Consider the following 13,298-nt stretch of genomic DNA (forward strand, 5'->3'; position numbering starts at 1 on the left):
CAAATTGCAGAGAGTTCAGAGAGGCCAGGCCCCAGTGACAGAGGGGAGCCCCAGGGCTGACGGATGGGGCTGAGATGAAAGTCTTCGGATCTGTGTGGCTTGGCTGAGGGACAAGGGGGAGGGGAGGGGACTGGGAGCTAGCTCCAGGGAATCCTACAGTTCCATCAGCCCCTGGAGCCCTGGTCTGTCACAGTGGCCCTGCCAGGTGAACCAGCCCTTTCAGAGTACCCGAGCTTGAGACCACAGGATTTGGGATCTGGGCCCAAAGGGATATTAGAGGTCAACCAGCCCAACCCTTTCATTCCATAAATGAGGCAAATGACCACCCCACTGTCACTCAGAAAAAGGATTTGAACCCCAATCCTTGGCTGCCAATACAGCATTGTTTCCTCTGCACTTATCTATCATGGGAAAAGTGAAAAGCATGTTCTGCTGCTGCTGCTGGCTGGACCCGAGCAAGTCCCCCTCCATGCCCTGGGGCCATTGTAAATTTTGTATCCTACGGCCCTTCCAGATGCGCCATCCACAGAGCCAACGAGCCCACCGGCCCATTGTTTGTCAGCTCCCCGACCTCTGCCCTCTTCTTTCTCCTGGGCACTGGGGAGAGACCAAGAGGAAACATTGGAAGTGGCCTCCCCATCCTCCTCTGGGGCCCCACTCTCTTCCCTGGGCCAAGACAAATAACACAATCCAGTGGAGAGGCATGCGGAGGTGCTGAAGGCAGAAGCAGACACTGAGGGGGGAGGGAGCTGGGCCTGGGGAACGCAGCAGCTGCACAGACAGACCCCGGGCCTCCCCTTGGCTGCCTCCTCCCTGGGGCCCCAGGAAGTGGGACTTGGGGGGGGAGGGGGAGGGGAAGGAAGGCTCTCCTCACCCAGTAAGGATGCAATCGAAGGGTCCCAGGCAGCCATCCCCCAGACCGCCCCTCGCCCCCCGCCCCAGCCACTGGCAGCCACCTCTGGAGAGAGATGGAGCAGCTGGACCAGCAGGCCGCCAGAGCTCCTTGAACTGTTGGAGTCCTCTCAACCCCCGCATTGGACGGGGGGGGGGGGGGGGGGCGGGAAATGGAGGCTAAATGAGGGGGAATGCCTTGTCTAAGAGAGCAGGAGGATGGCTGACTCTTGGGAGGTCATGTGTACTAGTGGGGGGCACAGAGCCTGGTAGCTTGTGGGCCAAGAAGAGCTTGGGTGGAATCCTTTGGCCCCCGGGCCAGTCCAGCAAAAGCTCTCAGGCCCAACACCCCTCACGTAGAGAACCTTCCTGCTGCCCACTCAGGGCCTCATTGATGGGCAAGGAGAGCTGGCTAGACCCAGAAATCCTCTGTGACTCACTGCTTCCTCTGGGTCCCTTCATCCCTGCCCTTGGGGGCCCCATTCTGAGGCAGCTGATTGGGAGGAAGTTGTTGCCACCCACTGCTCCTGGTTCTGCCCCAGGGGCCAAGCAGAACAAAGCTCAGCCTGCTTCTACCTGGGAGCTTTTCAAGCCAGTGCAGGGGTTTCTTCCCTTCAGCCAATGCTCCGGTGGCACAGACTCCAGGACCTTCCTTCCCAGTGCCCTCCCCTGGACACACTCCAGCCCCTCCATGTCCTTCCTCTACTGTGGTGCCCACACTTTGGTGGTTAGCCAGCCCTGGGAAGAGGCCCAGAGATGGCCGGAAGTGACTTTCCTAAGGTCCCACATCAAAAGCTGCCAAGGCAGGAACTACGGGGATGGGGCATTCAGAGGGAGGGGGAGGGCTGAGGAGTGGGGCGAACCCCAGGCAGCTCAGGCCAAAGCTTGGGGGCTTGGTTCTTCTGGCCCCTACCACTGTGTGCAGCTTGGCTCCCCAGATCTAGGCCAGCGGGAGAAGTGAAGGGCCCTGGGAGCCCTCCCTGGTCTGGACTCCTTCTCCAGGCCAGTAGTGGCACTGGCATTCTCTGACTCTCAGAGACCAATGATGCTCCTAGCCAGGGTTAAATGGAAGCTGAGTGACTGCTCCTGCGGGTAGCACCCAGACCCCAGGTGGGCCCTCCCCCTGCCCTGCTACTGATGCTCCCAGGTGCTCTGAGGATCCCCCAATGCACAAACACTTTCACACATCCACACCCCTCACACACCACACCCACACACTCATCCATCCACACCCTTCACATCCTCCAATACCCTCCACATTCACATCCATGCTCACACACACACACACACACACTGCACACAGAGAAATATACACACACACAAACTCATATGCACCCCACACCCAAACACACATACACATACATACATCCAAACATGCACCCTTCATACACCCAAACATACATGCACATATATACCTAAACACACATGTGCTCAAATGCCCACACACACACATTTACCCCCCCAAAACATGAACACTCCCCCTACACAAACACTCTACATACACACAAATACCACATACACAGAAGCACACACACAAACACTCCACACACACAAACACTCCTCCCAGACACAAACACTCCACACACACAAACACCACATACACACAAGCACACACACATACACACAGGCAGGCAGGAGGCTTTTCCCCCCAACCTGGCCACGTCCAACTCCTGCCTGGGCTGGGGGTTAAAAGGGGAGGCCTCCTCCTGGAATCTGCAGCCAAATCTCTGAGCTGTTCCCACTGACCTGCAGACAATGTTGGGACATCTGATTTGGGGTATCACATACTGTTCCTTTTAAGTCAGGCTGGCTGGAGAGGGGAGGGGGGCAACCCGAGAAGAAAAACAAGCTTGTGGAGGTTTCAAAGGGGACGCTGTCACTGTCCTCTCCTTCATCTCCCAAATCATTTTCTCCCCTCCTCCCCCTGCCCCAAACCTGCTGGTGTTTATAACAATCTCTTGGAAGGAAGATTGAAAGTGAAGTCTGTTTCCTTGCTTAAAAAAATCGATTTTTTTGAAGGGAAAACCAAGATGATTTCCCCCTTCAGCGGAGCCTGTGGGTTATTGGCCGACTGCACACAAAGACGAGCTGTTAGCTTGGGCTCTTCTATGACTGCTCAGGGCTCCAGGGCCAGTTCATCCAGGCTGGAAAATGAGCCGAGGAGAATGGACAGCAGCCAGGAGAAGAGAAGGCTGAGGGGAATCCCAGGGGAAAGAGAGCCCGGCGCCAAGCATCTTTCTCCTTCATCCTCAGTTTCCAGTTCTGTAAAATCGGGGAGCTGGACTAGGTGACCTTCCAACTTTCAATTCCATGGTCTTAGCATCTGTCTTAAAGGCTATGATGGCTCCAGGTCAGACCGAAGGAAGAACCTTCTGCTAGTGAATGGGGTGAAGTAGAGCACTCCCCAAAGGGATCCAAAGGGTGCCTTCCCATCTCCCAGCAGGTCCCGGGGCTGTGACCTTAGCAAGCCTTTTCCACACACGCAGTCTGGGATGCAGCCATCCACTTAGCATGTCCACCCCCCTTCTCAGTGCCAGGTGGCTTCTACCGTGATGCAGGTGAATTTCCCGGTGCGGAGCATGATGGGACATTGGATTCCACTAGCTTGAGGTCTGGCAAAAGAAGGCAGGGAGGCATCTGCCACCAGTGGGGAGGAGAAGAGACCTGGTGAGGGCTAGATGAAACAACCATAGAGACAGGCAATCCTCAGCAAGGAGGTCATGGCCAGTATGGGGGCCATGCCCAGGGGGAGACAGTAGAGCCGAAGCTCCCTAAGAGCAGGCATTGTTTCCTTTCGTTCTTTGTACCTCCAGCAACTAAAGTGGCACAGTACTCTGTGCATCGTAGGTGCTTAAGAGATGCTGCTGGCAATGCGATGAATGGAATCACCATGACTCCTGGTGAAGGAGGGACAAACAGTGAGGAAGTGATGGTGGCCAGTGCGGGCTGAGGCATGAGCAGAGGATGCCCCACGAAGTCAGCCCACACAGTTGGATCATCCCAGGCTGAGGCAGCGCAGATACCTGGGACCTCTAAGGACAGGCTGCCTTGGGGGCCCAAGACAGAGCCAATGGTTCCAAGGCTGACCTCCCCTCATGCCTAGCCATATAGGCCCTGGCCCCTGGAGCCATTCAAGAGCAGGGTGCAGAAATTGGGGCCCAGCTGAAAGCATGGCCACTGGGCAGACCCCAGAATGGATGGGCCCAGCTCCAGTGTCTTCGACTCTGGTGCAACATCCCTTGAGGTCCCCACATCTGACTCATTCCGGCCTCCATTAACTGCCTGCCAGGGCCCGCAGCCCTGGGCCAGACTAAGAAAGGAATCATAAGAGTGAGTTGGCCTTCCTTTGGGGTTTTTTACCCCTCCCTCCCCCCTCCCCCCTCCACATCCAGGGCATGTTATTACTATCAGAAATATCAGACGTTTCAACTTAAATTAAAATCAGGTTAAATGTCTCCACTGCTGAAATTCCACATGGTTCCAGATGGGGAGTAACTCCCTTCCTCCCTCCCCCCTCCTTCTGTCCTCCCTCCCCCTCCGTCCCTCCTTCCCTCCCTCTTTTTCTCTCCTCTTCTCCAGCAGAGTGAACAAAAGCACTTGCAACCTTGCCCCTCCCTCTGATGGTTGGTAGATCTGACTGTCCTGCGGAAACCTGGAGCTGCTTCCCAACCCAGGCCAGCCCAGGGAAGGAATGCTCCCCTAGCCCAGCAGGGCCACCTCTGACCTTGAGAACTTGAAATTGTGTGGGCTACAGGTCTAATGCAAAACACTATGGGCCAAAAGCCAGGGGTTGAGGGAACATGGCCAGAGGCAGTACAGGGCAAAGGAAGTAGGCAGAAACAGCTGGAGTGGGGTGGACCAGAATGGGAGAGGAGGGTGCTCATGAGTAGGAAGGAGCCCAGCAACCAAGCCCAGCCTCTGAGCAGCCGCTCTGTCGTCTCCCTCCCTCAGCAAAGTACGGCCTGTGCTAAAAGGCACCTTCTCATCCCTTCCATTGTTTCATCCACCGACATCACTGGGAGGTAGAAAGCAGAAGTATCATTCTCATTTTACAGAGGAGGAACCAAAGCACCAACTGGTAAAGGGCTGCCAGGAGATGGCCTGGCCAAGTGCTTGTCCAGCTTGGCTGTGGCCCTAAATACAAGCAATTGATTATACAACTTGCTCTATTCCCACCACTTACCTGAGATCACTGAGGTGGGCACTTGGACCGTGGGTATGGGCTGCCCTACTGGGAGCCATGCCCCTGAAACACAGGCAGCAGGTGGCCAAGGTCAATGCAAGGGTGGTGGCAGTGGTAATGGGCAGAGAAGGAATCAGAGACCTGGGTTTGGATCCCGACTCACCTATGGGTCCTAAGCCATCTGGAAAAGGACCAGCTTGGACAATCCAGTTGCAGGTGATGATTATTATGGCTCCCAGGGAAGGGGGCTCTCAGCAGTAGGCAGGGAGGAGCATGATTGCCCCCTTCTTCTGTAGAAGCTTATAGTCTAGTTAGGGAAGCCACCAATTGGAGAACAACATGAGACTGGACACAGCCAAGTGCCATACTGAGAGGCCAAACAAGGGGTGAGGCGGGAGCTGGGAGGGGCAAGCAGAGGTTGTTGCATGGTCCAGGAGACTAGAACCATGGAGGAGATGGTGGAGGAGATAGTGCTAAGAGCTCTGAGGGTGGGATTGCCAAGGCCAGAGCTCAAGACAAACTGCCTCCATGTGGGCATGTTGGCAGTGAAGGGGAGGGCCCTCAAATGCCAGCACAAATGGGAGCCCAAGTCTTTGAACCCAACTGGAATTATCCCAATCATGCTCTATCTCTTTTGGGGGGGATTTTTTGAGGGGGGAAGGCAGGGCAATTGGGGTTAAGTGACTTGCCCAAGGTCACACAGTGTGTCAGTAAGTGTGTCAAGTGTGTGAGGCTGAACTTGAACTCAGGTCCTCCTGACTCCAGGGCTGGTGCTCTACTCACTGCGCCACCTAGTAGCCCCAATCATGCTCTGTCTCAGCAGCTTCAACACACTGTTCTCTTCTGGGACCCCATTATTTTCAGCTTGGAAGTGAGCAGTCCTTCCCAGAATTTCATTGTTTGTGTCTTCATCCAAGTCATAACTAAAATTGGGAAGAAACACTGGGCCAAGCTTCTCCAGAAACATGGTGCAAAGGCTTTTCTCAAATGATGGGCTAAGGAGCAGAGAAAATCTTTTCTCCAGGATTTCCTTGATGTGACCATATCAAAGAAGGAAATGACATTCATCTGTTGAGACATGTCTGTAGATTGTAAGCTCCTTGGGGACAGGGACTTTAAAAGTCTCTGCCTTGGCATCCCCAGAGCCATGCCCATAGGAACCACTTAATGAATGCTTGTTGTATGGAATTGAACAGACTGTTCTTGTGGAAGGCCACGCTGGCTTTGGGGATCGCTGTGTCTTTCGCTGAGTGGTTACTAACCATCCCTCTAATAAAACAGTCTAGAATGTTGCCAGGAATCCAAGTCTTGACATTTGCAGACGCCATTCTGCACCCAGCCTTCTGCAGTCCTATGGCACTCCCCTGTTTTCCGAAGTCCTTCAAAGGCTGGGGATCTGTGATCATGTTCTCTCTGGGTGTGTACAATTATGTGCGGCACTGTGGGAGACTGTTTTTATGTGGCACAGGGATTATGTGTGTGATTCTGAGACCCCCTGTGACTGTGAAATTTTGTGTGGGAGTGTAGGACCCTGTAGGTGTCTGAGTGCGTTGGCTTCTTTCTCTTCCCCAGCTCTGCCTTCCCAGGTCTTTGTGCCAATGCCTGCAGGGGAGATGCAGGAAGGAGGAGGGAGGAAGATCTGAGCCCTGGTCCACCATTGGGCCCCAGGTGGGTTGGGATTGTGGCCCAGCTGCCTCAGGTCATCGGGTGTGTATAGAAAAGTCTCCTTGTTCTCCTGCTTCCAAAGCCCCAGCTCTCAGCACCAGGCTGTGGGACAGATGTTCCCCACCCTCCCCCCAAGCCCTGCTTTCCAGGCTGATTATCCACTCCATCTCCTGAATCCATGTCATTGCATGGGCCATCCCCCGTGCCTGAAATGCCCTTCCTCTTCACCTTTGCCTCTTGGAACCCTTTCAAAAGTCAGCTCCGGGGCCGTCTCCTACACAATCCCTCGATTCCCTCAGTTGTTAGAGCCTCCTCCCCTCGCCCCCCAATCACTGTGTATTTACCTACCTGTAATTGGCTGTCCCTGTAGCTATGCCCTGCCCCCAGAGAATGTTAGCTTCTCAGGGCCAGGGACCAGGTAGCCCTGTTGCCTAACACGATGTCTGGGACATAGTTGGTGCACTGGAATGAAGCTGCTGCCAATGGTCCAACGTTTGCATCTGGGAGCTCTTTCCCTGCCCCTGGAGTTTACCATTAGCACAGCCTCCCCATTGAGGCCAAGGACCACTCGTCTCCAAGTCATCTTGGTCTCCCTCTCTGGTTCAAAGATCATTTTCTTGGCAGAAAACCCAAAGTCAAATAAAAGTTGGATGGTGCTAAGCAGCTTCTCTGGCTTTTCCAAGACCTGACCCTGACCCTGACCCTTCATGGTGCCTTCTCTCAGTCCCCACCAGGTCCTTGAATTTGGCTCATGGGCATCAGGCCAGTGGCAGCAGTTCTACCAGAGCTGCCTTTTGTACAGATTCTCTCCTTGACTTCCTTCAAGTCCCAGCTCCAATCCTCCCTTGGCCGGGAAGCCTTCCCGAGCCTCTCTTCATTCCAGGGCCTTCCCTCCACTCATTATTTCCTGTTTATCTTGGATCAAGGTTGCTTGTGGTCTCCCCCATTTGACTGGGAACTCCTTGAGGGAAGGGACTATCTCTTGCCTTTCTTTGTGTCTCCAGGACTTAGCACAGTGTTTGGCACAGACCAGGGGCTTAATAAAGATTGATTGATTAATTACTCGCATCTTCTGTACTTGTGTTTGAAACATCTAGGTTCTTTTGTGAGCTCTCTATGTGTCTACATCAGAGTTTCTTTTAACAACCTTTCTCTTTTCCCTCTTCCTGGGAATTGTCCTTCTATGTATGTGGGGGGGGGGCAGTGATGGGGGGATGAGCTCAGAACTTTCAGTGACAGAGCTCCTCATTTCACACAGGAAGCAGCTACTGAAAATTCATCTCAAGTGTTGCCAACATTGCTCCAGGTCACAGGACTCCTTAGTGGTAGAGACTGGACTGGGGAGGGAGATAAGGAATGGGAGCAGCCGGTTTCTCCCCACTGGCAACTGGCCCCTGTGTGAAAGAGGGAGTCAGGGGATGGGGCAAGGGTGTCTCTTCTGTCCAGAGACAGGCCAGGCCTCATGACAGGCCAGGTGGTCTCCATTTCTTAGGCACACACACAGACACACACACACATACACATAGACAGATACATACATGCACACACATATACATACAGATACACAATACATACACACGCACATACACCCCTAGGAGTCAGGCCAGGGTTGTGCAGAGTGCAAACTTGGTGGACATGTTCTTTTTTACAGATGTGACAAGCACAAGGGACACCACCCTCTGCCCAAGGCTGCTGACCACTCAAGGCCAGAGGAGCACCAGGGCAAAGGGACAGTGAAGAGAATATGGTTCCCCTTTGAGTATGGGCTCTGGCGTTTAAAACATGAGGGGAGGCTCCTGGCCAGGCACGGATGGAGAAGACTTACTACAGGCAGCCAAGAAGGTACTTTGCTAGAGTCTGCATGTTTGAATCAAAAGGACTTAAAGCTGAAAAGGGAAGGAGACAACTGGCTGAATTTATCTACCACACCAACTTCCATGGAAATGGGCCCAGGAACACTCGAGATGCCCCAAAGTGCCTGGGAAACAGCCTCCAAGAAAGGCACTGTCAGGAATGGCCGTGCCTTCCGCTCTCTGTCCAAATATCCAATGGTTAGGTAATGGAGAAGAGGACCAGAAACCTGGAGCCCAGAGCCAGAGTCAGCCTCCTGGATGTTCCTGTGCCTTGGCTATATGGTGCTCTAGAAAAATGGAAATGCATGAGCTTGGGAAACAGATAAAGAATCAGGCGGAGTAGAGTGGCCGCAGGATTTCTCACTCCATCTAAAGCGGAGCAGCTAATGACTTCTATACCTGCCTTAACGATGATTCCATCCTTTGTGAGCTAGGAAGAGAAACTATAGCCTAACTACACACACACACACAGAGGCACAGAGACACAGACACAGACACACACACAAAGGCACACAGACACACACACACACACACACACACACAAAGGCACACAGACACACACTGTAGTTAGATGGCAGGTACTATGAGAGGGAAAGCCCTAGCAGTTGGGGGAATCGGGAAAGCGGACTATGAAGAAGGTAGGTTTGGGGGGCTGAATCTTGAAGAGAGGGACTCTCTAAGGTGGAGGGAAGGAGGGAATGCATTCCAAGGATATGGGATGCCATGGAGACCTTAAGGGAGCACCGAGCCACCCTCGATGACTCTCTTAAGTCCCCGGCCCAGAGGAACCACCCCATTGGGTGCTGAGAGAACTGGCAGCCATGATGGCTGAGCCACTGGCAGGGATACCTGGAAGAGCCTGGAAGAGGGGAGAGATGCCACAGGATGGGAGAAGGACAAAGATCCCTACAGAGCCTGCCAATGATGGCCCAGTGAGCTTGAATCTCATTCCTGGGGAACACATGAGAACAGACTAGGAGAGAGATGGTTAGTCGATGGCTAGTGAAGGAAAGTGGGGATTACAAAGACCAGCATGGGCTTCAGCAAGGCCAGGCCATGCCAGACTGGCCTTGCTTTCTTTCTTGACAGGGTTAATAAACTGGAAGGTAAAGGATTCCCATATGTCTGGTTGCCCACATTGTAGCAAAGCTTCTGCTAAAACACCTCATACTATGCTGGTGGATTAGATGAAAACCTAGTCGGGAGGATTTGGGACTGATTGAATGAGGAGACTCGAAGTGGCCATCAAGGGTTCTCCAGTGGAGTGGCCCAGGGATCTGTGCTTGGCCCTGGGCTGTTGAGAATTTTTATCAATGGCTTGGATAAAGGCATCAAGGACACAGAACTGAGAGGCAAGTTAACCCATTGGAACACAATATCCAAAAAGATCTTACAACTGCAGAGAATTGGGTTAGATCCAATCAGAAGAGATTCTCTAGGGATCAATGTAATGTTTTTTACTAGGCTTAGAAAATCAGCTTCTCTAGGAGAGGCCAAAGGAGGATGAGGATGCTTTGGTGACAGTTTGTATGAAAAAAAGCATTAGAGATTCTAGTAGATTCTAGGTTCAGTATATGTGTGTGTGTGTGTGTGTGTGTGTGTGTGTGTGTGTGCATCTGTGTATATGTGTGTGTATTTGTGTGTATGTATGCATGTCTGTCCGTGTGTGTGTATGTGTGTGACATGGCTGTTTTAAAAACAAATGTGCAGCAAGGGTGCATTAAGACAGATGCAGTCCCTGCGAAGAAGGTGATGGTACCTGCGTCCTCTGAGGGTCCCCTGAGGCCAGAGGAGTCTCTGATTCTGGATGACAGGACAATGTTTTTACGTGGAATGGATGAGGAGAGCTGAGCCTGCCCTACCCCCCACCTCTGCCCCCACCAACTCCCTAAGGCCACAAGCCAGCTTTCTTTCTTTCCAATGTTTCCCTTTCTCCTCCCCACCCCCCATCTACTCTCCTACTCTAGGCCATTCAGTTCAAGGCCACTTGTAACCAGAGTGGCTTTTGTTTTCTTTGAGTGACTCAGTTTATCTCATTGAGCATTGCTGGGCCATGCTTGGGAGCAGAGAACTTCCTGTGTGATGAGTCATGGAGCTGGCTGAGGGGAGGTGTTGATTCCAGAGCCATGCCCTATTGGGTGTTAACCTAGTCTACCTAGAGGAAGGGGCCAACTCAAGAACCAATCGGCCCTGGTCATTCACTTGATGATGTCAAAAACTCTGTAAGAGGGGAGAAGACGGCTTGAAGAGCCCTTTTTCCTTTTCCAGTTGACGTGGGAGCAGTGGGGAGTGTGACTCTGGGCCAGCCCTTGCTCTCGGGCCGAGCCCAGATGTTGGTAACTATGAATTGTATTGGGTCTGTCTGTTGATATTTGTAATTTGTTTGTATTTTGGTTTTGAGGTTCGGGATGCTGGTTCTTTTCCCTCGAACTAAATGAATGTTCTGAACCTCAGGGTGCTGGCTTTTTCCCCTGAAGTACGTGAATGAAATTGTATTTGGTCTGTCTCTCGATGCTCATCTCTTTGCTCCCCTGAACTAACTGAATGCTAACTGAATGCTGGCGTTTTTTCCCCCAAACTAAATGAATGTTGTCTGTATGCTAACTGAATGCTGGATTAAAGTAAGCTGGTCAACCCCTTCACCTTGCTTTCCTTGTTTAAGCAGATAAAAAGAACCTGTGCTTTCCCGGTGTCCCGGCAGCCTCCTGGGGGCTGGCTGTGGGGGGGATCTTATGCCCCCACAGAAGCTGCTAGCTGGGTTGCTAAAACACCACTGCCCGAAGCCTCTGGCATCCCCCTTTTTCCTAGGATAGTCCAATCTGTTCCAAGCCCCAGCACCCCATAATCGGGAGTCTCATGAGAAAGCTGGGAGTAACTTTTCCCAACAGGCTCCTTTCTCATAGCATCCTGCACTCATCCCAGCTGCCCCAGAAGGTGCCAATATAACCGACTCAGGCAGAGCTAACTCCTGCCCAGCCCGACTGTACCCAATCTCCCTGGGCTGGGGCGGGGGGTGGCCCTCTTCTCTCCCAGCTCCTCCAGCCTCTCCTTCCCACCTTCCCAGGGGCCCAGCCTCAGATGCCGGACCTCTGAAATCATCCTTTCCAGCCCACTAGGCCTGGATCCAGCTCAGCTGCCAAACAGCTCAATTCCCTCATCGGAGACTGCCCTTGGCTCCCCGAAGACCCATCATTGTCTTGGGAGCTCAGCCCTGGGAGACAGGCATTTCTATTATTCTATGCCCGGCCTCCCCTCCCCACCCAGTCCTGCCTCGCTCCCCTGATGAACTCTTTTCTTTCTTCATTTCCTCTTTAGCTCCTTCCCAGCCCCAGCTCAAGCAGATCTGCTCACTGGATCTCACAGCCAAGTTCATGACCATTCTCGGCCAAGGCTTCCATCCCATCTCCCCTATCTGGCCCTGCCAGAGAAGAGGGCCAGAGTGGAAGAGGCCTCAGCAGCCGCCTGCCCAGTTTTTAATAAGCATCTGGGATAAACGCATTCAGCCCGGTACGGTGAGAGCCCACCAAGGAAAAGCACCATCACCCTCACCTCGAGGTGGCCCATTCCATTTGAAGAGACCTTTCGTTGTCCAGAGGTTTTTTTTTTCTGACCTCAGGCTGAAATATGCCTCTTCCAGCTTTCAGCTGTTGTGCCTGGCTCTGCTTTCTGAGGTCAAACTGGACTGATGGAAGCTCACTTTCCCAGGAGAAACTACCCACCCACCCTCCCTCTTCTCTACACCAAATGTCCTGAGTTCTTCTTTAAAGGATCCTTATATGCTACAGCCTCCAGGACCTTCACCATCCTGATGGCCTTCCTCTGGATGCCCTCCTGCTCCTCAGACACCTTCTTACTTAAATGGTGGTGCCCCATGCTGCTGAAGAAGTCTGAAATGGGCAGAGCCCCATGGTGATCTCATGTCTCTCTTTCTAGAATCTCTGTATCACTTAATGCAACCCAAGGTCAGTCGCATTTGGCTTTCTTTGGGGGCCAGCACATCCCACACAGCTGACTCATACTGACCTTGCAGCCCTGCACTCAGGCCCCCAGATCTCTTTCACACAAGCTACTCTGTAGACATGCCTGTCCTACCCTGTATTTTTGAGGTCGAGTTTTTGAACCCTTTACAAGGATCCCTCTGAGATTTCTAGCTGTCCAGATCTCATTTTGCATCTAGACTGTCACTTTTCTAGCTGTGTGACATCTGCAAGTTTGATAAGGGGACTTTAGCTGAGTCACTGATCAACAGCTCAGGGCCAAGCACGGATCCCTGGGCCACTCCACTGGAGAACCCTTGATGGCCACTTCGAGTCTCCTCATTCAATCAGTCCCAAATCCTCCCGACTAGGTTTTCATCTAATCCACCAGCATAGTATGAGGTGTTTTAGCAGAAGCTTTGCTACAATGTGGGCAACCAGACATATGGGAATCCTTTACCTTCCAGTTTATTAACCCTGTCAAAAAAGAAAACAAGGCCAGTCTGGCATGGCCTGGCCTTGCTGAAGCCCATGCTGGTCTTTGTAATCCCCACTTTCCTTCACTAGCCATCGACTAACCATCTCTCTCCTAGTCTGTTCTCATGTGTTCCCCAGGAATGAGATTCAAGCTCACTGGGCCATCATTGGCAGGCTCTGTAGGGATCTTTGTCCTTCTCCCATCCTGTGGCATCTCTCCCCTCTTCCAGGCTCTTCCAGGTATCCCTGCCA

The 13,298-nt window shown here is 52.7% G+C and overlaps 1 pseudogene; it reads right to left on the reverse strand.

The window, feature by feature from the left end:
• Nucleotides 1-3,990: 3,990 nt before the first annotated feature.
• Nucleotides 3,991-13,298, reverse strand: part of LOC118832676 — a 31,646-nt pseudogene continuing 22,338 nt past the window's right edge.

The sequence above is a fragment of the Trichosurus vulpecula genome, chromosome X (assembly GCF_011100635.1).
Source record: "Trichosurus vulpecula isolate mTriVul1 chromosome X, mTriVul1.pri, whole genome shotgun sequence".
Lineage (NCBI taxonomy): Eukaryota > Metazoa > Chordata > Mammalia > Diprotodontia > Phalangeridae > Trichosurus > Trichosurus vulpecula.